The sequence below is a fragment of the Anastrepha obliqua genome, chromosome 4 (assembly GCF_027943255.1).
Source record: "Anastrepha obliqua isolate idAnaObli1 chromosome 4, idAnaObli1_1.0, whole genome shotgun sequence".
Taxonomy (NCBI): Eukaryota; Metazoa; Arthropoda; class Insecta; order Diptera; family Tephritidae; genus Anastrepha; species Anastrepha obliqua.
In genome coordinates this window covers 55,495,393-55,522,530 of record NC_072895.1, presented here as the reverse complement: position 1 = coordinate 55,522,530, position 27,138 = coordinate 55,495,393, and the positions used below count along the sequence as shown (strand labels likewise).

The following is a 27,138-nucleotide window of genomic DNA, read 5'->3' as shown; positions in this document are numbered from 1 at the left end:
CATACAGCATTTAGCACAGATGTCCGCATCGGATACAAATTCGATGCCATAATGTTCCTCTCTGATAAGTTTATTCATAACTGCGTTTGAAGCTAGATCCATATGGAACAAATATAGGTTGAAGGCATTACTCGTTATACAAGTTGGCGCGCAATTAATCACCCTATCGGTAGATTCATAATTTTCTCATATGGCGTTGTACGTCAATTATATTTGTCACTTGTGAACTAGACAGCTGCAGTATACAAACAGAAAAATAATGGAGCGCTTGAAGGTCAAAATAAAGGTGTTCATTACTCAAAATCTTTTTTCTTTAATTAAGTGCAGAAATTATTCAAAAACAAAATTGAATGGTTAATTTTGCTGTGCTGGAAAAATTTATAACTCTCACTTTTATTTGAGAAGTGGCTGTTCAAAAGATGATAGTTCGAGAGAGATACGCATACGTGCCACCCAGAGCGACAAAATAGGCTTTAATTTACAACCTCCATCCACAGAAGTGGATTTTTAGTACTCATTTCTCATAGAAAAAATTATTGTGAAACCCTAAATATTTTGCCGAGTCTTAAAAAGAATTCGACGCAAAAACAAAAGGAAAATCCACTGAGAGAAAGTGTATTTCAGAAGTAGGTTATCAAATCTTTATACGCGTATTTATAGATACCCAAACTCCCACGGTGGAATGAATTTTAGAAAACAAGAGACGTGTTAAAATCTTATTTAAAAAATTTTTTTTTTTACTTAAACCCTTTTTATTTTTTGTTGTTTTGTGGAATTTTATGCAAACCCCTGTTTGCAAGACAGTCTGTGTCAGAAAAAAGGAACTGCGATTATTCATGATGTATGAAAGATATATTTATATTTAAAAAATTTTTTACATGCAGGTATGTACATGTATGTATCTTCAGTCGCACGAGTTGCTTTAAATCATGGACTGGCTTTCCGACAAGATGCGTTTTCATAATTCCCCACACAATTCCCCAGTTTCTTGTTTCCAGGCCTTACAGAATCAACTTTGGTGTTTTGGGTCATTATCCTCTTGCAAGACCCAATCATTGTTTCTTCCTGGATACATCTTTTTCACCGACTTCAATAGTCCTCGATTGCAAATTTCGACCATTTTTTAGGCTTTCAAATTTTGGGTGTAAAGTTCCAAATATTCGAAACCAAATATCCCAAAACATTCACTTTCACCGGATGTTTAACAGTGCGCTGTACAATTTTAGTATGGCTCTTGGACCAAGCTCACTTAAGTGGAACCCAAGCCTAGAAAGTTGCTTCATCCGAGAAAACAACCTTACTCCAATCGCGTTCCCTGTTTTCGGTAGCTCAAGCCTCGCGGTCTGAATGTAGTTTTGTGAGAGCAGTGGTTTTGATGAGAAGGGACGGTAGGATATGTTCACCTCCTTCGACGTTCGATGGTGTTGATACTCACATCTATTCCCTTTTTAGCAAGAATTGTGCATGCTTGGCATAGTCGCAAAGAAGGGTCCCGCTTAAAAAGTTGGACGATCACTTCATCCTGCTTTTTTGTCGTCACTCGCTTCAACCTGCGTTCGGAAAAGTCATCAACATTTTTGAACACTTTATACCGCTGATTCCACATCACAACAAACTTTTTTGATTTTCTAATCACTTTTGCAGCCACGGCGTGTAAGATAATTTTGACCCTTCCGAATTCATGCATAAAAATACTGCCTCGAAACGCTTCGCGTACTTCTCACTCATTTTTGTTTGGTTGTGTTTACGGGAAAGTTTCGAACGACACTAACCTGAGTTAGCACTGGGACTATTACGCTGCAAAAGCAGACCGAAGTATATCTTCAAGTTACAAGAAAAAAACCGGTTCTTTCCTTCTGACACAGACTGTATGTTGCCATAATTTTTGTTTTTAAAATTTATTAACGTAGTGTGTTGTAAAATATGCTACCTGCTAAATAAATAAATAATTGGCGCGTACACTTCTGTTAGGTGTTTGGCCGAGCTCCTCCTCCTATTTGTGGTGTGCGTCTTGGTGTTGTTCCACAAATGGAGGGACCTACAGTTTCAAGCCGACTCCGAACGGCAGATATTTTTATGAGGAGCTTTTTCATGGCAGAAATACACTCGGAGGTTTGCCATTGCCTGCCGAGGGGCGACCGCTATTAGAAAAATGTTTTTATTAATTTTGCTTTCACCGAGATTCGAACCAACGACCTCTCAGTGAATTCCGAATGGTGATCACGCACCAACCCATTCGGCTACGGCGGCCGCTACCTGCTACCTTATTAAATATTTCTATTAATAAGTATTTTCATCAGGCATTCGAGGAAAATACTATATAATTATTTTTTTTTTTCTTTTTTTTATTAATTTTTTCTAATCCATTTATTGAAATCTCGTCTCGTTCCACAATTCGATTTTGATGCAATCACGCCGTACACCGACAAAAGATAATTGTGTACACTTGATGTGTTAGAGTGAGTGGTTGGCTGAGATATCCGCTTTCTGGACTGAACGTTTCATACGCACTCTATGTGAATGAAAATATAGCCTAAATTGAAGCCATTTAAATTGTACAATACCATTGCAAGCAAAACTTGATACTAAAGAGATTTGAAGCACATTTGACTGATATTTTTACCAAAAACAGATTTTTGTTTTTTTAATTTTTCTAAAATTTTATGCATTCATAATCTTATATTGTATTCCATGCTTGCGCCGATTCAACTCACATTTTGAGACTCTTATTCACCTTTGCAGTTTTTTAGAAAGAGCACTCACTAAAAATCTTTAGTAGCATTGTTAGACCTGACATTGTCTAGTCGTAAGGGATTGAACTTACGCAAAGTCCTCAATGGAATGAGGAACAATACTAATTATCAACTGTTTCATTAATTATTTTCAAGCACGAAAAGGGGAGAATAACCTTTCTTTTTCCGTTCCCACGACAATCGATTTTACTTTACCGGAATGACCTAGTATCTATATATGAAGCTTAGGACAGTCACTCTAGCAGAATTCCCCAAACTAATGGGGAATGTTTATAACAACAAAGTGTTGTAACAACAACAACAACTTTTCCTCTCGCTTCAAGTGACTGCAAGGAATTAGAAAAGCCAATTTCTGAAAATTATTTTACACATTTCAGTCTATCGATAGCAAACTAAATGCAACGTAATCCTGTTTTGAGCGATCAAAAGATTAAAAGGTAGATTTAGGTTATAAGGGCTTAAGAAATTTTTGAGCGGCGGCACACAAAGCCCAAAACTGAGTAAGATTTAGAAATAATAAAATTAATGCCAGAATCACCACTTTTCAAACATACAAAGTACATATATAATTTTTTTAATATGCCACTTGCCCTTTGTTATTCTAAAATTTAATGGGCTATAAAACTGCTAACTCAAAATATCTAAAAACTCTGTTTACAAAGTTGAAAGTTTTGATGAAATTGTGAAAAATTGTGTACAAATGTGAAACTTTAACATATCATATATATATAAATTTTGCAATAGGGTGTATGTGAGAAGAAATCGTAGGGGTGCGAATAATTGGTGGTTAGTGCAAGCAAGTGTTTTCTGTGTTCTATGTTCCCTACAGGAATAAAAGGGTCAAGTATATACTTATATTATATACAGTTATCTACATGCCGCGGCGTTTTACTTGGTTTGAATCTGAGACCTCTAATTCCAGCTAGTCAACAAATATAATATATTGTAGCCTCATTTTCACTTTTGCAGACATGCACGAATTTGAATGGCATAGACTTTTGCCTGAAATATGGTTAGATATTTAGTACATTCACACTTTACTAAGTAATTCAATAACAAACTAAAAAAGAGAATCTCACATAAAAAGTATATCAAAAATAAAAGCTCTGTAGTAAATTTTTGAATGCATTTGCGTCATGCAGCTGATTTGCTGCTGTTCAGAGGCTCTTCGTTTACAAGACAACGCTAAGCCACACATCACAAATTGGGGGTGAAGCTTGGCCAAACACCTGACTAAGATGTAGTATGCACATAAATATATGTATATATGCATTAGAGTGGATCAATTTGCATGGATTCGGATTCTACATGCAATGCCACGAAAAAAGTCCGTTAAAGTCAATTTTGAGCACCCCCACATTTTAAAAGAGGCTATCTTTAGCTAATAATAAGGAAGGGAGTTATGGCAATGAATACAGAAAGTGGAAAAAATACACCTGCTGTCGAAAGCAAAAAAGATTGTAGCCAAATAATTTGAACTTGAATTTTGATACTGGAACCAAAAAAAATGTGTAATTCGAAAAAAAAGATATATAAAATTTGCAATGCAATTATCACTTGAGTAAGAAGACATTTTTTGGTGCTCTTAAGTATTAGTGTTCTTCCTCGGAAATTTCGTTTAATTTGCCAAGTGTTGCTGGTCTGCAGGTACGAGTATGTGTGTAGGCTGTTGTTCTTGTTGTAGCAGCATAAACATTCCCCATACATATACGGGGAATGCTGTTGGTGTGACAGTCCTTGGCCGGATATAAGTCCGGGTCGTTTCGGTTACGTAAAACTGACTGCGTGGGAACGTCTGTGTGCTGCCTCTTGTTCCTGTTACTGATATATCAACGTATTGACTTACCTTACTGGATCAGCGCTTTTTCATTTATTTCATTTTCTATATTAAGAGGTGAATACAGACGTAAAAACTGAGAAAGAATTCAACCAGAAAACCTCCTTTCGCGCTGAAAGCTCCTCTCACACCTGCATCGGTCATGTTGGATAGAATGGAGAAAAAAATCGAAGAGCTGAGAGACTCAATCATCCAACAATTGACTGCAGTATTAGAAGAAAAGGTTAATGCAGTAGATTTTCGAGCTGACTGCAGAAACGAAAATTGTAAAGCTGACTATAACGGGAATTGAGAAAAGAGTGGCTGCTGTCGAGAGCAGAAGGCAACCCTCCAGCAGCTGATGAGTGTTTGCCAGAACCTTTTGCGATTGATGGCGGTGCAATTCAGCACACACCTCTGCCTTTGCGTGACGACTTTCGGCTGCGTAGTGCAAAAGCCAATGGACTAAAAAACAGCAACAATTGCCCTAACAATAAAATACGTTTTTTAAATATTGGTTTTTTTGCGAGTTTAAAAAAATTACATCCCACCCTAATATGTATATATGCAAATATATGTATATTTGAAAACATATCCTTAGTACATGGAAAACGAATCTTTAACTATCTGTGGTTCTCTTTAACCCTTAGCGAATTTCTGCAGCAGACACTGCATACTCGTACCTACATACCATACATATAATATACAACCGTTTTTGTAATTTTATGCTACTGCATTGGCAGATGACAATATTGTTTTTGAAATATGCAAGTAATATTTTCTTAGATGTGCATACGCTCATATCAATTTACATACATAAATTCATGCACATACATATTTAATGCCACTCTATATGCATTACTGTATATGCATGCATATTTTACCACCATCGCTTGCTTAGAAAATATGTGGTATTATTTTACAGCTTATGCATTAACGCATATCGTAAATATTTAATGAGCAAATTGAGAAATTTTATTCCCAATAAAATTTATTTTTTCGCATGTGGCATACCAACCATATGCCGCGTGCGCGTGTGTTTCCAACAGAGACGCATGGGACCCTTACTTTATCAAATGTCGATTTTATGCAATTATAATAATATGGTTTTCCTTCATAAGTAGCACACAAGAAGCACAATAGTGGGAAAGAAAGAAATCGAATGCGATAAAGGTGCAAACGTTCCGTCATCCAATAAAATAAAAGAAGACTCAAAATAATGATACGTTATTACACAATAATTTCATGAAACTAAAGACCATTGTGGAAGCAATTGACAAAGTTGTTTCATTCAGCCCCCAAAAAGAATCGTTTTTCGTTTCTATTTTCTTGAAATTTTGTACAGTTTCTATGCATAAACAGATTTCAGGATTTCTATGAAAAATTTGTATTTTATTTAATAAAGAGTAAGGTATTATTTTTCATATATTCCATGCCAACTTCTACAGAGATTGATCACAGAATCTTTATGGCGAACCGCTGCTATTTCTCTTTGTGTAATTACATAAACAGGCGCCTTGTAGACATGAGAACGAAGATTTCTCTTTACCGCTCAATTATTATTGTAATCTTGCTACACAGATAAAACCTGGTCACTCAGAGATGCGAATAAACAGAAGCTGCTGATCTTTGAAAGAAAAGTTCTGCGAAAAATCTTCGCGGTGCCCAACGCAAACGGCCCAATTTGTGGAAAGAAAACTTATGGCTCTTGCACCATGATAGCGCACCGTCTCACAAGGCTCAGTTGTGAACACTTTCTGGATCAAAACCTCGACAAATATCATGGAACAACCACCGTATTCACCGAATTTAGCCCCCTGTGATTTTTTTCTGTTCCCAAAACTTGCATTGTCACTCCGAGGACGCCGCTTTGAGTCGATAGAGGCCATTAAGGAGAATTCGCTGAAGAAGATCTTTTCAAACGCGTTCAAAAGGTGCTTTGATGACTGGTGAACGATTAGTTGGCATATGTGTATTGCTTCGAATGGAGCCTATTTTGAAGGCGACAAAATAAATGTTGCTGATTAAACAATTACTTTGCCTTTTATTGAAAAATTCCCGGTACTGCTTTGACAGAATTTACATAAAAGAAGGGGTGGCTCGCTGCTCAGATGGATTGATGGTGTAGATGAAGACGAAGGCTTTTTGGATCAGGAATGTAGGACGTAGGCACGAAACCGAGACAATTGGGGGCATATGCTGCACTAGGGTAAGGCACCTAGCATTGACCAACCAACAATGATGATGATAGGGCATTATTTTTTCGACATTTGAAAATTAAGAAAAGAAATTTAAGACGATATTAAATATTATCGATTTATAAACAAATTTACGGAAAAGTACAAGTTCGCATTAGTGGCATGAACAAATATTAAATAAAAACAAAAAACGCAAAAATAGGTATCTCATTTTTTTACTACAGAACTAATTTTGGGGGAACTAATTTTGGGGGGAGCAAGAAAAAAACTTTTTTGATGGACTACAATCTTCTGCTGGGCCTCAATCCCCCTTGGGACATAGGGCTTCAAAATTGATACAGATGTGCGTTTAATAAATAATGAACAAATAAATAAAAAAAAAAATTAACTACAGCAAAGTGGCTCATTGAGAAGTTTTGAAAATTTATTTGTAAGGTAAAGGGTGGTTAAGTTTCAAGAGCCGATGTTGATTTGGAATAAAATACATTTTTTTAGTGTCATTTATCTTTATTGTGATAATATTGGTATGGCTCAATTACGTATGGAGCAAAATATTGGCTAAATGGCTGCCGCGGTCTCGACGGCACACCTCCATCCGATGGTCCAAATTTTCGATGACGCTGAGACATAATTGAGGTTCTATGCCGTTAATGTGCCGAATTATCTCATCCTTTAGCTCTTGAATTGTTGCTGCCTTATCGACGTACACCTTTCCTTTTAAATAACTCCAAAGAAAGAAGTCCAACGGTGTCAAATCACATAATATTGGCGGCCAATTGACCGGCCATAAAATTTTTCGCGCAAAGAGGCATTGCTTCGTTAGGTGTGCGACAAGTGGCACCGGCCTGTGGAAACCACATATCGTCCACCGAGGGTGCATTGGTTTTTCGGCAATCACTGTTGGATTATCATTCGGCCAAATGCGGCAATTCTGCTTATTGACGAATCCACTGAGGTGAAAATGTGCCTCATCACTGAAGATGATTTTCTTCACGAAGTGCGCCATATGCATTTTGATTTGAACGTCCGTTTTCATAATAAGTCTGAATAACTTTAACGCGTTGCTCGATTGTGTATCTTTCCATGGTTCAAATTGAGTTAGTCTGAAATTGAAAAATGTCAAATGAAATGCACTCTTTATTTAGAGTTAATAATTTTTCTATGAAAATATAGTTCGTTCTCCTACAAAAGCCACGTGAATCCAAGTTCCAAACTTTATGTAAATTAAAAAAACATTTCACCACAATTTAAAACTTTCGCGTATGCATTTTTATACACCATTGAATTTTGGTATAACAAAGTGTAAGTATGAAGTGTTAAATCGTGTTAATTTTAAATGAAAAAAAAATGTCTGCCGCCCTTGTACATTTTCTTTATATAACGAATATTCAAAACAAATTGTCAAAAATCAATGCAATATTTAAGATGCTTCAAGCTTGCACTATATGAAATCAAAGTTCAACATACTATTGTATAACTCTCATTACTCGAAATTTTTTCTGAGAATTCTAGTTAAAAATCTTCAAATTTTGATGAATTTCCTTTTTTTTTAATTTGCGACAAGTAGCGCATATATTCTTTGTTGAGTACTTCGCCGAGCTCCTCTTTCAATTTATGGTATGCGTCTTGATGTTGTATCACCAATTGAAAGGAATTTACAGTTTTATGCCGCCTCTGAACTATTTTTATGAAGAGCTTTTTCATGACAAGAACTCACTCGCACGTGTGTTATTTCCCAACAAAAGACAATCGCTGTCAGAAAAAATTTTTTCTATCATTCGGTGTTTCATTTCACAATTACAGCGTAGTTCGAACCCATGCCCTAACGAATGGTAGTCATTCACAAGCCTCTTCGGCTACGACACCACCAAAGGGATCAAGTGTTGACGATTACCCAGTTGGCACCTAAAACATAGACATTTATAACACAAATGCATTCTCGAAACAATAGCTGATAATATAATATAATAAAAGAAAATATAGGGTGATCAATTAAGAGGAGTTTTTTTCATTTGAGTTTTTTTTACAGATCGCGCGCGAGTTGTGGCAAACTGTCATCATGGATTTGTTGAACAGCGTTTGGCATTTCATCATGGAAAGACTCACACCGCAACAACGTCTACAAATTGTTCAACTGTATTATGAAAATCAGCGTTCTGTTGCCATACAGCTCGAGAAACAATGACTTTATTGAGAAGTCATTTCGGAGAGCAGCTGATTTCACGTTTAGGACCTGTGAGTTGGCCACCAAGATCTTGTGATATCACACCTTTGGACTTTTTTCTTTGGGGATTCGTGAAGTCCAAGGTCTATGCTGATAAACCAGCTACGATTGAAGCTCTGGAAGCCAACATTACGACATACCAGTCGAAATGCTCGAACGAGTGATTGAAAATTGGACCTTCAGAATGGACCACCTTAAGCGTAGTTGCGGCCAACATTTGAATGAAGTCATATTCAAAAAGTAAATGTCAAAGAATGTCCTTTCAAATGATAAATAAAGGTTTTGAACATAATTTACATTTTTGTTTTTTTTTTAACTATTGAAAAAAGCACCTCATGATTGATCACCCTATATCTATATCTTTCATTGTATCTAAATGGCTTCCAAATACCGTATCGTAACACGGCGAAATACTTAGGTATGACTCTAGATGCTAAGATTAAGTGGAACGAGCACATTAAGAAAAAAATAGAAGAACTTGAAATCAAATATAAAAATCTATCGCAAAAGGTCCAAGTTATTAATATTCAACAAAGTTCTGCCGTAAAAGCAAATTCTGAAGCCTGTATGGACATATGGAATACAACTTTGAGGTTGCTCAAGTTCCAGCAATGTAATGCAGATTTAAAGATTTCTAAGAAATGATTGGTGTTATTGGTAACACTGAAGACTGAAATTAGTGGCATAGAAATTTGAAATAAACTTTTGAAACCCCGTAGAACTTTTTAAAGCCTCCTAGGGTATTGTAGTACGCTTCTGGCACATTCTTGGAACCTTCTAAGAACTTTCTTTAAGCTTATAAGATTAAGGGGCAGCTCCTCCAGCACTTTAAAGTTTTCCTTCTTTTATGTTTTGCTTTAAAAATTCATTTGCAATATAAAGAATATATTTTCAATGTTTTAAGCTTAATAGAATATCTAAGAAGACCCTATAAAGCTAGTGAAGTGATGAGCGTCGAACGAAAGATGAGTGAGAACGAAAATTTTAATCGCATTTTTTTCGAAATAAGTGTTTTTCACGCTATCGTATATAACTCAAAAATTAGTCAAGATATTAGCTTAAAATTTTACAGGGGTATTCTTTAACATATTGACTTTTGCATGTACTTCAAATTTTACATTAACTATCACTGTAAATATTGTTTTGATCAATTTATTTATAAAAAAAGTGTAATTTTTTCCTTTTTTCTACAAATTTTCATTTTTTAGTTTTTTCGTTGAAAATAGGTAAGTGCCAAGTAAATGAAAAATTGTTGTCTGGTTGATTTCAGTAGATTACAAGGGACTTTACATTCCACGGCGCAAATTAAAGGACTAAGTAATTATTTTGAAATAATAAGTACTTTCAGTTTTTCGCAAAAAGTGATTGAAGAATTCGTTGTCTGGAGGAGCTACCCCCCTTAAAAGTCTTATGAGAATTTTTTTTTAAACTTAATAGAATCTCTTAGAAACTCTTTAAAGTACAGTCCAAATCGTATTTGGCGCTAAAGAAACCTAATAAAATTAAGAAGTTAATGTAAACACGGCAAGTAATAGAAAAGTGAACAGAATTATAAAAAGAAACACTCTATAGCCAAGTCAGTCCAACAACTAATTGGACAAATTCACTGAAAGCCGAATAGTGATACTGGGATATGCGCATCTTTGGAAATGTTGTTTCACCTTTCGCAATAAATAATATACTGTTCTGAAGTCTGTATCTTTTATTGTAATACTTTTCATTGCGTAAGTATCTCCGGAACGCGCACTTAAAATTGTAGATAAAGAAAAGGAGAAACAGAGATTAAAAAAACATTGGCACAAACCTTTCGCTTAGCTTTTTATAAACACACACACACACACTCATATATATGCAATACAAAAACACTCACACTGACACAATACTTGACACTTTAACAGCGACACCCACCAATCAACTCCTTAATTGTGCCTCCGAGTCAAAGTATCAAGTCACTACTTTTTTTGCGTGGCATTTGAGTCTTGTTGTGGTTTTCGAAACATTTTTATTACCCACTTTGGAGGCTGCATTGATGATACGATAGTGTAGAGTGTGGCAGCGGTGGTTTTGGTGTTGGTTTTTACTGGTGGCATTTAATGTTGGCTTATGAGATAAACGCTTATCAGCTAGTACTTGGTGGGCTTCCTGGTGGCACATGGGAAGCTGTTTATAACATTTCGCAATTTATGTGAGACACACACGCATACATACCACATGTGCGTATGTGTTTACACTTATGTATGCGCGATAGTAGTCCGAACATTCGTACTATAATAATACATAGTTCTACAGCTGTGAACATGAAAATAATTTTTAATAAATTACTAAATAAATAAATTTAAAAATTATTTAGAATTAATTTAGTTTATCCCTATAAATCACAAAACAAACAAATCTCAATCATGTGAAAATAAAACGAATAAATAAAATAGCAGTGCCTTCAGTTTTGTAAGATTATACAATAAATGTTCAGCAAATTTTGCATAGATTTAGACGAAAAGAAGTTTTTTTATTATTTATTTATATATTTTTTAGTTTTGGGGAGCGCCCTGCATATATTTCTTACATTTTGACTTTAGCGAGACGAGTGAAGCACTGCACCACAGAATTCGGAAATTGAGAGTAGATAAAAGAACTCTCCCAAAAATGCGAAATATTCTTTCTTGTTCAACGAAAATGATTTCCAATGCAATTAAATTTGTGAAAAGCCGAAAAAACGGGGAGGAAAACGAAAAACTTCTCTGCAAGACGATCGCAGATTTGTAAGGTGATCCAAAGAGAATCCCATAAATTCAGCCAAATAAATCAAAAAAGTGGTGAACTTAAATGTTTCTGACAGAAGACTATGGATAAGCAGCTCGCAGCCCACGGATAAAACCACTCCTAACACCAAAACATAAGGCAAAAATTTGAAATTTGCATGAAAACATGCTAGCTGGGCAACTGACATGTGGCGTAATATTTTATGGACTAACGAGTCTAGGGAGGATGGTTCCATGTGTAGAAGTCCACGCAAGTGGGGAAAGTTACTGATCGCCATTCACTTGGGAATGGCCAGGACGATTCTTCTGCATATGGTTCAAGCAGCTCACAACGGCCGGGATTAGCCCACGTATCCTCTGGGTAGCTTCCGAACATCCGTTCGGGAGTGAGCTAACGTGAGAAGGCGAAACATTCCAGGATAGCTGGTTGTGCGTTGGGTTTGGGACCCGCCACTTAAAAATCGCCCCCCAATGAAAAGTTTTAAAAAGCCTCGGATGAGACCTCCCTATACTGATGACGACCCCTGCAAACGAACTAAGGATTATGATTTGAGGGCATGCACCTGGAATGTCCGGTCCCTTAATGGGGAAGGTGCCTCTGCCCGGCTGGTTGATGTCCTCGTGAGAGTAAAGGCTGACATCACTGCCATCCAAGAGATGCGATGGACGGGGCAAGGAAAGAAAACCATGGGACCTTGCGACGTCTACTACAGCTGCCATGTAAAGGAGCGCAAATTCGGTGTCGGATTTGTTGTGGGAGAGAGACTTCGTCGCCAAGTACTGTCGTTCACTCCGGTGGACGAGCGTCTCGCAACAATCCGCATCAAAGCCCGTTTCTTCAACATATCGCTAATTTGCGCCCACGCCCCGACGGAAGAGAAGGACGATGCGACCAAAGATTCCTTCTATGAGCGCCTGGAACGTTCCTATGAGCGCTGCCCCCGCCACGACATAAAAATCGTGCTTGGCGACTTCAACGCCAGGGTGGGCAAGGAGGGAATTTTTGGTCCCACAGTCGGAAAATTCAGCCTGCACAACGAAACATCCGGTAACGGACAGAGGCTGATCGACTTCGCCGGGGCCCGAAACATGGTAGTCTGCAGCACCAGATTCCAGCATAAGAAGATTCACCAAGCCACCTGGCTGTCTCCTGATCGAAAAACGCGAAACCAGATCGATCATGTTGTGATAGATGGAAGACACGCTTCTAGTGTATTAGATGTACGTACGATCCGAGGACCCAACATCGACTCGGATCATTACCTTGTTGCAGCCAAACTGCGCACCCGCCTCTGTGCAGCAAAAAACGTACATCTACCTACGCAAAGAATGTTCGACATCGAAAAGCTGCAATCACAACAGACAGCCAGAAGATTCGCCACTCGACTCTCACTCCTGCTCTCGGAGAGCACTGCCCAACAACCCGGCATGCGCGAGCAATGGAGCAACATTTCTCGTTCCCTACGTACCGCCGCCGAAGAAGAAATCGGATTCCGGCGAGCCCGAAAAAACAATTGGTACGACGAGGAATGTCATGCTGCCGCAGAAAGAAAAGATGCCGCCTATAGAGCCACGCTGCGATCGGGCGCAACGCGAGCCATGTGGGATCGCTACAGAGAGCTGAAAAAGGAAGAGAGACGTATTATCCGAAAGAAGAAACGAGAGGCCGAAATACGTGAGTGCGAAGAGCTTGAGATGCTGGCCAACAGGAACAACGCCCGAAAATTCTACCAGAAAGTTCGGCGGCTTACAGAAGGTTTCAAGACCGGGGCGTTTTCCTGTAAGAACAAAGACGGCGAACTGGTGACTGACGTACAGAGCAATCTTAGATTATGGAGGGAACACTTCTCGAACCTATTAAACAGTGACAGCTGCGCATGTCACCGAGAAAGTGAAGATCCCGATACCCCAATCGTTGACGACGGAATTGTCGTTCCGCTACCCGATCATGACGAGGTGAGAATAGCGATAACGCGGCTAAAGAACAACAAAGCCGCGGGCGCCGACGGACTGCCGGCTGAGCTATTCAAACATGGCGGCGAGGAGCTGGTAAGGTGCATGCATCAGCTCCTATGCAAAATATGGTCGGATGAAAGCATGCCTGCCGATTGGAATTTAAGTGTGCTCTGCCCAATCCATAAGAAGGGCGATCCTGCAATTTGTGCCAATTACCGCGGGATTAGTCTTCTAAATATCGCCTATAAGGTTCTAGCGAGCGTATTGTGTGAAAGGCTGAAGCCCACCGTCAACCAACTGATTGGACCTTATCAGTGTGGCTTCAGACCTGGAAAGTCTACCATCGACCAAATATTCACAATACGCCAAATCTTGGAAAAGACCCATGAAAGAAGAATCGACACGCACCATCTTTTCGTCGACTTCAAAGCTGCATTCGACAGTACGGAAAGGAGTTACCTGTATGCCGCGATGTCTGAATTTGGTATCCCCGCAAAACTAATACGGCTATGTAGGATGACGTTGCTCAACACCAGCAGCGCCGTCAGAATTGGGAAGGACCTCTCCGAGCCGTTTGATACCAAACGAGGTTTCAGACAGGGTGACTCGCTGTCGTGTGACTTCTTTAACCTGATGTTGGAGAGCATCGTACGAGCCGCAGAACTTAATCGCTCAGGCACAATTTTTTATAAGAGCGTACAATTGTTGGCGTATGCCGATGATATTGACATCATCGGCCTTAACAACCGCGCTGTTAGTTCTGCCTTCTCCAAACTGGATAAAGAGGCAAAGCGAATGGGTTTGGTGGTGAACGAGGACAAAACGAAGTACCTCCTGTCTTCAAACAAACAGTCGGCGCACTCGCGTATCGGCACCCACGTCACTGTAGACAGTTATAATTTCGAGGTTGTAAAAGACTTCGTCTATTTAGGAACCAGCATTAACACCGATAACAATGTCAGCCTTGAAATCCAACGTAGAATCTCTCTTGCCAACAAGTGCTACTTTGGACTAAGTAGGCAACTGAGCAGTAAAGTCCTCTCTCGTCGAACAAAACTAACACTCTACAAGACTCTCATCATGCCCGTCCTTACGTATGGCGCAGAAGCTTGGACGATGACAACATCCGATGAAGCGACGCTTGGAGTGTTTGAGAGAAAGATTCTGCGCAAGATTTTTGGACCTTTGCACGTTGGCAACGGCGAATATCGCAGACGATGGAACGATGAGCTGTATGAGCTTTACGACGACATAGACATAGCGCAGCGAATAAAGATCCAGCGGCTTCGTTGGCTGGGTCATGTCGTCCGAATGGATACAAACGCTCCGGCACTGAAAGTATTCGATGCGGTACCAGCTGGTGGTAGTAGAGGAAGAGGAAGGCCTCCTCTGCGTTGGAAAGATCAGGTGGAGAAGGACTTGGCTTCACTTGGTGTGTCCAATTGGCGCCGGTTAGCACGAGAAAGAAACGACTGGCGCGCTTTGTTAAACTCGGCCAAAATCGCGTAAGCGGTTATAGCGCCAATTAAGAAGAAGAAGAACGAGTCTAAAATAGTTTTGTGTGGGACCATGGATTCACGACAATTTGTTAGATGTCCACCTAGCGCCGATAATCGGCCTCAATACGCTCAACCATCACATTAAACGTACATTAAACATGAGGGCTCGAAAATATTGGGTATGGGTTTCCGCCCTCGCAAAAGAGGTGTCGCTGCTGGTACTATTTTTGTGTTCGCTCTAGTAATATACTGATGATTTGAATATGTATATGTGAGATCTCGATCGTAGTAGTTGACACTCGTTTGAAGTGCTTTTTTTATCTGACGTCAAAAATGTCTACGTTCTTTCCGAAAAAACAGCATTTGCGGGAAGTCATGCTTCATTATTATCTTTTAAAGAAAAGTGCAGCTGAAACGTGTCGTATATTGATTAATACTAACGGTAATAAAGTTCCATCAAATTCAATTTCTAAAGAGTGGTTTCGACGAATGAAGACGCAAGTCGAACTCTCGATGATGTGTCTAAAGAGTTGGATACTGACAGATCAACCGTCGGTAAACGTTTGCACGCAATGGGAATGGTTTAGAAAGCAGGTAACTGGGTGCCACATCAATTGAAGGAGAGGAATATCGAGAGACGTTTGGTGACGTGTGAGATGCTTCTTGAACGGCAGAAATAAAAAGGAAGAAAAATAGATCTATTATGATAACGCTAAGCGTGAAAAATATTGGAGGTGAACCGGGTCATCAACAGCGAAAAAAATATTTATGCTTCAAAGGGTATGTTGTGCATGTGGTGGGATCAAAAGGGTGTCATCTATTTAGAACTCCTTAAACCATCTGAAACATCACTGGCGATCGTTATCGACTGCAGCTAATGCGTTTGAATCGAGCTCTCAAAGTGTAGCGGACGGAATGGGGCCGTAGACATGACAAACTGACAAACTAAATCGGTCCAGAATATTTAAAGGGACTGAATTTAGTAATCTTGCCCCACCCGCCGTATTTCCCAGATATTGCACTTTCGGATTACTATCTGTTCCGATCAATACAGTCAGGCCAAGGATTGGTCTCGCGCAAATAAAATTGAGGTTATATTATGGCCAGCTAGGTCCACCAACCTCAATCATATAAAAAATCTGTGGAGAAACTTAAAAAGAGCTGTACGCAATGCCAAAACATTTGGGAAATTGTTAAAGATGCGCGGCTGAAGATTCCGAAGCAGCAAAGTGTGCAATTGCTGGACTCAATGCCTCGCCTTTGTGCTGTCGTAGTAAAAAATTGAGAACTTCAACCAAAGATTAGTTTCAACTTTGTATCTGCAAACTATGCCAATGCAGTTTTTCTTTAAATTTTTATGACTACTTCTATTTTAATGTTAAGCCTGAATTATTTTTTTTTTGTTATAAATATTTTTGTTTTTCGTTATAGAATTGATTTAAATATGTGTTTAGATAAATAATAGAATAAAAGCTTTCTAATTCCCTCATAGATTAAAACTATTTTGCAAAAATCTAGTATTATATATATTTGGTACTACTATTTTCGTGATCGCCACTGTATGTATGTAAATAAATACTTTGTGTGTTGGAAATGACGCGAAGTGTTAAAAACTGTTGGCTACAGAATAATTAAAAGTGGAAAGGAAAAGTATAATAGAAAAAACTATAGGCATGAGCCTAAATATAAATGTGTAGCATGTGAAGCACATAATCATAATGTGCATGTGCGTACATATGTATGTAACAAGTGCAAAATTATTTATAACTATTTGCTGCTGAGGCACATGGCAGCTCTTCCATACCAAGTATAGGCATCAAAAACATAGACTACACATACATACATGCAGTATGCATGAATTTATGTTTGTATATGGTTATCTAAGCATTAGCAAAGCATATGCAAATAAGCTGACACCCATATAATTCAAACATAACTACATACATACTATCCATGTAAGTGCCCTGCCCTATGCTTTCGAACACGCATTAAAGAAGTGAAACTGTTTAGTAGCATATTTCAACTGATATCTTACTAAAGAAAACCAAAAATGCCAACAGATAACGATAACAAAAACCCATGCCAAGTACTATCGTATTTATTTAACAGTAAAAAGAAAATATTTGGGAAACAAACAAAGATGTGTCTCAGTTTGGATGTACCTGAACTTTATAAACCTGGTGCATATTTTAAGTGAAATGTTTTAAACTTGATCTTGGGGGTCCGGTTTATTACTTAAAATTTTTTGAAAGCTTCTGTATGTATTATATATATGTACATACATAAAAATCTCATATACACACACATATGCATGTATGTATACATACAAATTTCGAAAGAACATCACTCACAAGCTCCTGCCTCGATTTCAAAATCTTTAGACTGCTGGAAAAGTTTATTTACTTACATACTTTACTAAACACAAGCTATAAACATAAGTTTTACAGCAATGTTATCAAGTAAAATATGTTAAGAAAAATATATTTCACAGGCAATTTGTTTAATGGCAATGCCACCTGAATTTTATTTTATCAAGTTGTTGCAAATTTCATTTGAATACTAAGTTAGATATTAAATAATAACTGAAGAGAGTTCAAACTAGATTGAATAAAAAAATACTTTCACTTAGTGTTGCCACCTGATTTTTTTTTCCAAACATAATAACTTATATATTATATATATATATATATTATACCCCTTTTGGATGTTTGATTGAACTCCTCCTCCTATTTGTGGCGTGCGTCTTGAGAGTCAAGCCGACTCCGAACGGCAGATATTTTTTATGAGGAGCTTTTTCATGGTAGAAATACACTCGGGGGCCTGCCATTGCCTGCCAAGGGGCGACCGCTATTAGAAAAAAACGTTTTCTTCATTTTGGTCCTTCGCCGATATTCGAACCTACGCTCTCTCTAAATTCCGAATGGTAGTCACACACCAAACATTCGGCTACGGCGGCCGCCCGTAGTGAATACATTACATTTATTTCATGACTGAAATATGGATAAGAAATAAAATAATAAAAAAAATATTTTTAGCAGGTGTTGCCACCTAATTCCAATTTTTTTTTTGGCAAGTGTACTATTCGAAATGTATCTGTATATGTAAATATATGTGCAGGTAAGCTACATCACTAGCCATTCAAAACAAAACCGGTACTGTTTTTCTATCAGAATTACAGGGTAACCCAAAATTAATCAACAAATTTTTTTTTTTAATCCCTTTTTTGCTCAATAAAAAATGATGTTAATAATAATGAAAATCTTTATTTTGACATTTACGCGCTTCATTGCTTGTTTTTTTTTTTTGGTTTAATTCAGTTATCTAGTTCAGCAGTGTCAAATATGATTGACATACGACGCCATTTGCAAAAATTAGAAATCTTGCAATAAGGTGACTAATTTTGCGCCATCTTGCATAATATGTATTATATTTTAAGACTTATGCCAAAATATTTCGGAAAAATATTACGAATTACGTGAGCTGAGCTGAATCAAAAATCAAGCTTCCTATAAATAAAATTATTTTCTAAAAATTATTTTTCACAAAATCACCTCAAATTATAAAAGAATTCTTACTTAAAACGTTAAAATAGTGATTGCGAAATAAATTGGGGTATTATGTGTTAGTTTTCCATGAAATGAAAGGGGTGAGGAGATACCTTCCCAATGATCCCTTAGAAGTCCGAGTCGGTCAAAATTTGGGTGAATTCACTACACTACAGTACCCATCCACTACATTACTTACATGAAAATATACCATAAATAAATCCGGTAGGTGGCGTTGAAAACGAGAATATATTAAAAACACAAATATTCTGAAAAATAAAAATGCTTAATATGTAAATTAATTGAGAAATAATTTCGCCAAAAAGCAATATATGCGCTACGGAAAAGAAATATGTGATCCAAGAGAATCTATTGCATGCACAAAAACCGTGTAGTTTGAATTTCATGCCAAAGGTGTGACCATATTGTTTGGTCAATGGAGTTCACTATTGTGCCACGTTTTCCTGAATTGCATGGAATTGAAAATAATGGCCATATAGTTGGTCAAGCAATTTACTTATAGAAGTGAAAGTGCGGCAAACGTGTACTCGTAATCTCAAAAAATTGATAGCTCGATTGGCCACCTCCCCTATGCGAGGAATAAAAGCCAGTGACATGAAAGAAGCTTAGGAAATATTGTATATTGATTGTGAAAGTTTCGAGATTCTGGCCAATAAATGTTAAGGAGTGGTGTAGCGTGGCTTCGAAGATTCGATCGCTACTGACGTGCATACAGTGTTCATATGAACGATAAGAAATTTCATACTTAACTGAAACAAATTTCAATCCGATATCCAATTATTCCATTACTTAAATGCAAAATTCTTTTGTTGATTTTGAAGATACCTTTAACTCCTTGACACCTTCAGTACCTCCAGTAGCTGCCGCCTTGACCATGATTCAATAATAAAAGGTTTGCTCAGTAAGCAGCTTTCTCATTTCCTCTTGACAAATCGACTCCCTTAGCAAGACACTGGGGTGCTAACTCTAGAAATTTTTATCAAAAATGGAAGAAAAGTAAGATTTGTAGTAAAAACATTTTGCTTTCAAAAGGGTTTTTAAGCACAAGAACTTGCTCGGTATGTCCATAACCAAAACGATATGGAAAACATCTTGACATACAGCTTAAATGAGGATATGATAGCGCATCTTTTTGGGGCAATGAACGTGAAAGATGGACGTTTTGACAATTTTAGTCCGATGCCTTTCAAATATAGGTTGGGAAAGTACTTACTAGATTACTTTAAAAATACATAAGTTACCAACAAGAGCTCATTTAGCAATATGTAATAATTCACAGATTCCGGATGGCAGTTGATTTTTATGAGGAGCTTTTTTATGGCAGAAATACACTTGGAGGTTTGCCATTGCCCGCCGAAGAGCGATCGCTATTACAAACAACATTTCCTATAGTTTGGTGTTTCAGGCCCGGGGTTTTGACTCCTTCCACTTTTTAATGGTATTCACGCAGCAAACTATTCGGCTAAGGCAGTTTAAATAAATGCAGGTAGATTGTAAACTATTTATGAATGTAAGAATATTCTTGACTGGGTGGTCAAAACTCTAAACTTACGTGGGCAAGGCATGGTAAAGTAAAGCGCCGTGAGTATGTTCAAAGTTTGTTTTTAGTCAACCAAATTCATGATGAATTCGCTTCTTCTATGAAAGAATTCACGGTCATAATACTTAGGTAACATAATTGCGCGATACTTCGTGATCAGTTTTGGATTTAAAAATTAATTCACAAAATATAATTCTGGCATTCAGTTAAACCATTTTTTTAATATCATACTTGGCAATTGCCGTTTATACTATATATTGTTTTATAATTTAACTAAGAAAGGACTATTTTGCTACCATTTTAAACAAAAAGTTATCAATATTTCCATTTTCTTCATCCTTTTTAAATGCGACCTTTGTAAGGGAGTGTCAGAATTATAATGCCATAAGTGAGCAAACCTTTAATAATCGAATCATGACCTTGACTATGTGGTCGAGCGTGTAACAATCAATTATAATTTTTTTTAAATTGTTAAAATTTATTGACAATTTAACTAAGTAGCTCCTTTTGCACTCGACAAGTACGCCATTCAAAAATATGTAGAAAAGTATTTCCATAAGCGAAGAATCAAACCAAATGTAATTTGGTGTTATTTCATTTACCTCAGATTGCATCAAAGTAATATGAAATAACGCAAAATGAATTTGTTTGAAAATTTTTGGTACACTTCTCAACAAGCTTTATTTTTGAATTTTTTTCATTTTCACACACTGATTTTAACTTTTATCAAAACGAAGATATCAAAATTTTGATTAAAACTTCTTCGTTTTTGCAGAAGAGCGGGCAACTTTTATGGTCGGCCTTGTAGAATAAGTTTATCTAATCGTGTATAATTTTATTTGCGAATTTATATATACACATATATATGCGTATTTAAAATTAATACATATGTTAAATTTTTATATGACTACAGTATGGTAAGGAAGTGAACGTACAGTGACTTGCAAAAACTTTACAGCAATGATTATTAAGGCATTGTGCATTTTCTCTATAAGTATGTGATATAACGAATATACGACATTTTTGTTTCAAATACAGAAAGTGTGCAGCACGCTTGAGGAAAAAATATCAAACATCAACGCAAATTTTGAACCACTTCAAACTTACACTTTATTTAACGCTAGAATTTAATGGGCTATAAAACTGCATATCTAATTTTTTTTTTTTAAATTGTGAATGAAAGTTACTATATTACAAGGTGGTGCAAAATTGGAAGATTTATAATTTTTGGCGTCATACGTCAATCATATTTGACACAACAGCAGTCTACAAACAGATAAGCAGTGGGGTGCATTGAAATCAAAATAAAGATTTCTATGATTCAAAATTACTTTTTTTTATTTCGTTTAGTTTAATTAAAAAGTTATTAAAAAACCACATTGGATGATTCTTTGTTGGTTGCTTAGCCGATCTCCATCAATTTGTAGTTAGCGCCGACTGCTATTAGAAATAAGCTTAAATAATTTCGTGTTTCATGTCCGTGGCCTCAAACCTAGCACTACAGAATTCTTTAAAAAACCTTGAAAAGCCCCAACTACTTTACTGGACTATGGGCTATTCAAAATGCGGTGCTGATGGAAATAAAATACTTCCATATAACCTGAACTTTGACGAAGTTCATGTAATTTTTGTTTTGTTTAGCACTTTAAAATTTTATTAAATTAAAATAATATTTTATATCGTGTAAAAATATATTTGCCGCCCTTATACACCTAAGCATATAATTTGTAGTTGTTTTCTTTTTTTCAATATGTATTCGCACTTTTATAACTCACTGTATACACGTATATATATAATATTTAGGTGAAAATTTTACCACCGTGTCTTACTCTTTTACCTCCTCATATTCTTAATGCCTGCACACATTTTTGATTGCTTTTGTTTCTACCTTATTTGCAGTTATTGTCCAGAGATAAGACCCAACTCATCGCTAACAGAAAGTAAGAATTCATTTCGTTAATTCCATTTTCATTCGCAAGTGATATACATAGATAGTAGGAAATGTGTTGTTGGTGCACAATTTACAATAAAATAATTTCCCTGCATGCAGTTACATTAAATTATTGAAGTAAAAAGAGAACAGCACAACCACACTCACACGCGCATAAAGACTAATTACCAAACACACCTTTTTGCCCATAAGGAAAATAAAAGGAAAACGAAGACGATAGGCAAAGTGGAATTGTAGAAAAACAATGAGGATTATGAACGCACAATTTGCAGTTCAAACGGCTTTCTCGCCGTACAATCATCGCCAATAGACTCCAGTTAGAGGTTGAGTCAACAAATACGCCAAACGAATTGCAGCAGAGGCAAGAATAATAAACCGAGTAATAAGAACTAATTGCTATCGACTAAAGTCCCTAGCACAAGCGACACGCAAACAGCTTACAACAGCAGCAACTACAACCAGACACTTGATTTCAAAAATATGTTTACCAATTTACCAGCAGAAATGCCAGAACAGAATCGCACTTTGGAGGAACAATGCGAGCAGCTGGTAGAGGCGTATAAGAAACAGCAACGGCTCAGTAGTAATAGCAACTATTATTCGGTAAGTAAAATTCCAAGTTTACATCTACATACGTAAATATGTACACATTCATACATATCAGTCTGACCTTTATGACACTATTCCGTTGCGTAGCTGTGAGGGTGTAATATGTCGCACAATAGGCGAGCCGCTTTATCAGGATCAGGAATTATGTATTCATACCCTGTAGAGAAATGCACTAGTTAGTTCTAAAGATGTGTGCTTCTAGAACATATGTTTAGAATCATACCAAGTTAGCCATACTTATTTTCCATATAACTACTTACACTCATGGGCAATAAAATAGGTCGACGATACCCTTTTTGGGTGTTCCACAAATGTTGGAACCTACACTTTTAAGCCGACAGCCGACTCCGAACGGCAGATATTTTTTATAAGGAGCTTTTTCATAGCAGAAATACATTCGGATCCGAGGGGCGACCTCTATTAAAAAAAAACGTTTTCTATCATTTGGTGTTTGCACGGAGATTCGAACCTACGCACTTCCAAATGGTAGTCACGCACCAAATCATTCGGCGATGGCGGCCACTTTTAAACTTTGAATGGGATATGAAAGTGCATACCAAAATTATTTTAAATATTTTCGTGAAAATTTCCTGAACTTCATGAATTTGCAGAATTTTAATACTTTTTGTTGTATAAAGAGTTAAACTTTTGTAAAAATTAATAGGCACTAAATAAAGACCAGTGAAAAGCCAAAACTACTATTTTATTTCCCATGTATATACACATATTTTAAATTTCTATATCGGAGCAGTAGGAAAATAATCAGACGGGAAATAATATTATTTGAACCGTTTTTTTATTTATTTTTGGATAGATCGGTCCCTGTCACTATAATCTTACTGGCACTGATGCCGCTACCCAGTGGTCGATAGCGCAGATAGCGTAACATTTAGGAAGTCTAGGATTTAGTTCTACGAAAAAGCAATATATACACATTTGTTTATTATATTATAATAATATAAAAGATGACGCAAAATTAATCACCCTATCGGAAGATTTCCAACACTTAAAATCATTTTTGATCTAGTAAAAAGTTATTCAAAAACAAAATTGGATGATTAATTTTTTATCACCTTGTACAATAGCATTTTATGTCGCGGGCAACAGCTAAGGAGAAAGCGCTGAGATGATTTTACCTAAGGTCCAGGTGAGGTCCACATTTTGAAGAACAGGCCAAAGGGAGTCAAGGAACTCCAATTTCCTTCTTTCGCGGAGAAACTACCTCACGAGTCGCTTCTCTAGCTAACTCATTCAGCCAGCAATTTCACGCAATGTCTCTCTGAACAGGTATCCAAATTTGCTTGGGGATGCGGTCGAAATAGAAGTCAGGCATTCTCGACTAATTTCGAGTATAGTTCCTTAATGGCCGCTTGGCTGAAATTTTACTTCTCTGACAGTTATAACGCACGAGAGCAACTAATTATGCCTAAGACTTAAAAAAAATCCAATTTGTATTATTTCGGAAGGGGCGATTAAAAGTTAAATGTATGGCCTATTCACCGTAATTTTTATATCATGAATTTATGTAAATTTAATTAAAATTCAAGCAAAGTATCTTCCTTTTCGACTCGAATCCTCAAGTTACTCACCAAAAGCTCAAAAAAATAACAGACAACTCACGAGGGTACAATAGAAAGATGTGAGCAGACGACTTTGTGATTTTCCTTTGCAAGAGACGGTTGCGACATGATTAGCAAAATGGTTGGCAAGTGGGAGAATATGTAAATAGTATTACTATTAAATTGAGAACTCGTTTCAGTTTCTCAGATTTTCCTACAAGGTATGCGCCAACATAAAACTTTCACTCAGTTGCCGATTGAATTATTTTCATGCGTTACTGAGGAATTTTATTATTTAGTAGTAAGCTGAAAAGCAAGTTTGAGTTTTATGACTTTCTGAATTTTCTAATTATATGCAGTAGAAATTTTTAGTTTATCGTAAAAATGTCATGCAGCACAGACTCAACCAGCAACAAAAAAGTTAAACAAAAATGTTTTTTGGCAACTTTAAGTTCTTTATGTCCATAAGGTTTTAGTTTTCATTGGCTTTTTTATATTTTTTACCCTCTGAGCTTAGCGGATACGAAAGACACTTTTTCATGCCGTATTCAAATTTAATACCAAAATAAAATTATCACTGCCGACAGAAGAAGATCCGAGATTTTTAGAATATAGAATTTAAACAACTTTCTACTCTTTTGAACAGGTTTTTATTGATCCCTTTCAGTAGAAATTTTGCAATAAAATTTTAATTAACTTCAGATATAACTTAGGTTAGACGTGCTGCTCCTAAATAACTTTACTTGGCGGACCTTTGTGTTGCCCCGGAAATACATACCGAGTTCTACACCGACATGCTCGTGGGCGGATTTTTTTTACCCATACGTATCAAGATTAAGGAAGAAGTTTCACATTTGGTGAAGTGCGAGGCATACCCACTGGAAGAGCTAAATGTACTCCACCTTTTTCTTATCTTAACAACTCCAACAGAAATATTTATGCATCACTTAGAACTTTGTTTAAAGATCTCGATGATAATATTTGTGTAAGAACTAGCGCGTACAGCATTTTTTGATATTTGACCGAGCGTGCACAATAATTTTTCACGCTGTCTTAGAAATGGAAAGAAATCTATGCACTACTGTGGGAGGAGCGGCATTCCGAGGTACTATTTTCAATGTAGTCCTTCTCATTTTATGCCACTGAAATAATAGTCTATATATTCCTCTGGAAAATGGTATTCAACGACCGCCTCCATATCATTATCGTCCGAAAATCGTCGAAACCGTTGGGCTCAGATCCTAAAAACACCTACTACTACATTTACTACTATTATTATTATTGTGAGGGGACTTAGCACTGCAATCTTAAAGATTTACTCTGAGCCCATGACGGATGCACAATACATTCCTCAATAAATTTTAGTGAGTGTCCTATTTTATTAAGTTTTATTTCTTCCTCTGGTAATATATTTATGAAAGTGTTTGTCCTGCTTATGCCTCAGTGTAAAGCACGATGCCAGCACATGTTTGGCGGTTTCATCTTCCTCCCTACATAGCCTGAAAATTCCATTGGAATATATTCCCAGGTGTGTAAGATGATAATCTACAATTATTTTTATTTAATCCGCCCATTTAATCCATACAATGTCTAAATCGATTTAGGTTAAGGCTGCCTATCGTTGACTACTGTAAACTTGGCAGTATTATCTTCTTTTCATTTCCTCTACTTTCTGAATAAGGCCACGAAAGGGATCTGGGCTTATAAATGGCGAGCGCACCCTTTTCCTGGTTAGTTTATCTGTTATTTCGTTCCCAATAATTCCTGTGTGTCTTGGAACCCATGGGATGCCTACTCGTTTTTACTATTTAGATTTATGTTCAGCTCCATCTTAGCACCCCACCTTCTAGTAAGTTTTAACCCTCATAGAGTTTTGCTACTTAGAGTCTTTTAGAATTTCCCATATTAGAGATATTAGCGAAATTGCAGTACAAAATACTAAATCTCTTTTTGAGTTACAATTACCATTCGCATCGTATTGCAGATGGAGGTCTACCCCAGACTACCGTTCATCAGACGTTTGTCTAGTCAGAGTGTATCCACTTAAAGAACTCAAAAATTTAAAATACAAAATTATTTTAATTCACTACCAACATTTTCTACACTTGTTACAAATTTTCATATACGAGTATGCAACACTATTGCACCCACGATACCTACATATGTATGCCATAACATTCTGCTGGGCTCTTACATACTATGCGTTTACCACATAACTGTCAGCTTTACAAGCCAGCAATTTGTTGCCACAAGCCAACGCAATAAAGTATTCGCTACGGGTCACAAATTAATTAGTTGCATTCAACATTTGTACTAACCTCGCACTTAGTGCAATGGAAGTTCTGCAGTGCGTAATATTTGTAAACATATATGTACATACCTATGAACCGAAGTAAATATATATTTTGTGTGAGTACACATGCGAAATGTTATTTGCTGTTTTTAAGTATACAAATGTTATTTGCTGACATTTGGTGGACTGTTTGGTTCAAGCTGAGCGCGTGCACACAATTTTAGTGCATGCAGGATAATTTCTAAAATTTGTTTTTCTAAATGAAGTCAAGCACAGAATACCCACATAAAACACAGTTTCAGCGTAAAGCGGACTCTTAATTACACATTCCTATTTTAATTATTTTTCATAACACATATGTATACATTCTGTCAAATAAGTACAGGCGATTATTCAATAAAACACAAAATAATTG

The 27,138-nt window shown here is 36.8% G+C and overlaps 1 long non-coding RNA gene across 1 annotated transcript in view; it reads left to right on the top strand.

The window, feature by feature from the left end:
• LOC129246471 (uncharacterized) overlaps positions 1-22,859 on the top strand; it is a 100,616-nt gene extending 77,757 nt beyond the window's left edge. Inside the window, exons 2-3 of the long non-coding RNA XR_008582467.1 lie at positions 22,211-22,251; positions 22,362-22,859. This is a non-coding gene — a long non-coding RNA (uncharacterized LOC129246471). The remainder of the gene's footprint in view (positions 1-22,210; positions 22,252-22,361) is intronic.
• Positions 22,860-27,138: the final 4,279 nt, after the last annotated feature.